Genomic DNA, 2,500 nt, shown 5'->3' with positions numbered 1-2,500 from the left:
TATTCATCTGATCTTTTTTTGGATGTAATTTGATCTTTTCGATTATCTAATTGCTTTTCTTAAAGCAGAGGAAAAAAATGTCAAAGATCAGTCTTGGCTTAACTTTTTAAACAGTTTTTTTTTTCAATAGTTTTTGCTGATCTTTTAACAAAAAAAAAAAGAAAAAAAAAGAAGAAAAGTGCTAGGATGGTAGGGAGTGTGGAGAGGGAGGGTAGGATCAGAAGCAGTAATGCTGAGATCGTAATTATCAGCCATTTTATTAGGTTGGCGTATATACAGCATCCCATGAACCATCCAGTGAGTCCTTCATGCTCATGGGGGGTGCTGTAACCAGTTGTTGCTGGTTTTTTTGTTTTTTGTTTTACTGCTTGGAGTTACTTTCAATAGGTGTATGTATGTATGTATGTATTATGTATTATGTATGTATGTATGTATCGTTCGTGTTTTTTTTATTTTTATAGTCTGTTCACCTAAGATGATGATATCTGACTGAAAAAACATTATATTATCATTATTGTTATTATTATTTAGATTATTATCAATTCTATGATGATTATTGTTATTATCATATTCGAATGAAAAGGCGGGCGGTTGAGGTAGAGGGGATGGGGGGGGTGTGGGGGGTGGGGGGGCGAAGGGTAGGGGACAAAGAAAGGAAGAGAGAGAGACAGAGACAGAGACAGAGAAAGAGAGAGACAGAGACAGAGACAGAGAGAGAGAGAGAGAGACAGAGACACAGAGACACACAGAGAGAGAAGAGAACAGAATGTGGAAAAGATAGAGCACGCGATGTAAAATGGAGAGGGTGAGTGTCAGTGATTGAAGAAAGAAAAAAAATACAATATTGGAAGGGTGTCTGTGAGAGGGGGGATGGAGGAAGCGGGATTATTACAAAAAAGAAATTAAAAAAAAAAAATCAATAATCAAATATTGTATGTATGTATATATGTATGTATGTATGACACACACACACACACACACACACACACACACACACACACACACACACAGAATGCGAATGGTTTATTCATCAAGCCATTGCGCTTCATGAAGGGAAAAGTGAACTTACTCCATTACAAAATATTCGAGAACAAAATCAAATTTCAACAAAATAATACTAGAAATAAGAAACAATAGTTCGCGAAAATTCTACGAGGTTACAATTTCTGTAAACTGGAACGCTTTATATTTAAAAAAAAAAAAAAAAAAAAAGAAAAGAAAAAGAAAAAAAAGATAGATTACGTACGTCGCGTTGTCTAGTGGATGACATCAGAAGACTTAGTAAAAAGACACGTGAATGTAAGTAATACCTGGAAGGAATAAACTTCAGTGTAATTTCTGAAAGGACTGGACAGCACAAAACAAACTGTAATTCATCTTCCTTAAAAGTTTGACATAACGGACAAATCAAATGTCTGTCGTTACGTTCTCTGTATCTGTGATAAGGTACAGCCAGATCGGACACACCCAATCTTGTCTTCATACATCTTAGATGTTTATCGATATCAAACCTTAACTATTCTTTTATATCATGTGTATTGCAAAAGCTTCTGTACGTGTTAATTTAACTCTCTCCATACGAACGGCGAAAGAGACGACGTTAACAGCGTTTCACCCCAATTACCATCATCAAAATATTGCAAGCGGAAGGCTCTTATACTGAAGACGTGAATGTTGACAAAGAATACCACAATTCTGACGACGGAAGCTAAAGGTTGGGTCATTCAGACACCCACCGGACATCCGAGGGGTCTGTGTAGAGGAGAAGAGAGTACTGGCCGTACTGAGTGAAGCTAAAGGTTGGGTCATTCAGACACCCACTGGACATCCGAGGGGTCTGTGTAGAGGAGAAGAGAGGACTGGCCGTACTGAGTGAAGCTAAAGGTTGGGTCATTCAGACACCCACTGGACATCCGAGGGGTCTGTGTAGAGGAGAAGAGAGGACTGGCCGTACTGAGTGAGTTAAATCTTTCCCTATCCTAAATATGGGTAATGCCATTTCTGCCATCGACAATCAACCAGACGCTGTCTAAAAACATTAATAAATTAATCCACTTACATTACCAACACCTTGGTTCATCCAAACATCACCAAGACCATATATTCAAACAAACAAACAAACACGAATATCAGATACCCAGTTCTTCTTCCCTCTACTATCGCGTAATCGGTATTTTTTCATTTAACAACTTAAGCCAGTGCTGTATACACTGAACAGCAGAATTTCGATAAACTGGGTACAAGAAAATGATCGTAAATAGATATATAGATAAACAGATAAACAAACAAACAAATAACATCAACTCTGTTCCTCTTGTGTGTTTTTCCTTTCTTTCTTTCCAGTTCGTCTTCAAAATGATCGTTAATAGATAAATGGATAAACAAACTAACTAACATACAAACAAATAACATTAACTCAATTCCTCTTGTTTCTTTTTCTTCTTTCTTTCTTTCTTTCTTTCCTGTCCGTCTTAGAAATGAGCGTAAATAGATAAATAGA

General features: G+C 36.9%; 1 protein-coding gene across 2 annotated transcripts in view; it reads left to right on the top strand.

The window, feature by feature from the left end:
• LOC143280184 (hippocalcin-like protein 1) overlaps positions 1 to 2,500 on the top strand; it is an 18,478-nt gene that overhangs the window by 14,534 nt on the left and 1,444 nt on the right. The window lies entirely within an intron of this gene.

The sequence above is a fragment of the Babylonia areolata genome, chromosome 3, assembly GCF_041734735.1.
Source record: "Babylonia areolata isolate BAREFJ2019XMU chromosome 3, ASM4173473v1, whole genome shotgun sequence".
Classification (NCBI taxonomy): Eukaryota; Metazoa; Mollusca; class Gastropoda; order Neogastropoda; family Buccinidae; genus Babylonia; species Babylonia areolata.
The sequence above is the reverse complement of the archived record's forward strand: the minus strand, read 5'-3'. Positions and strand labels throughout refer to the sequence as shown.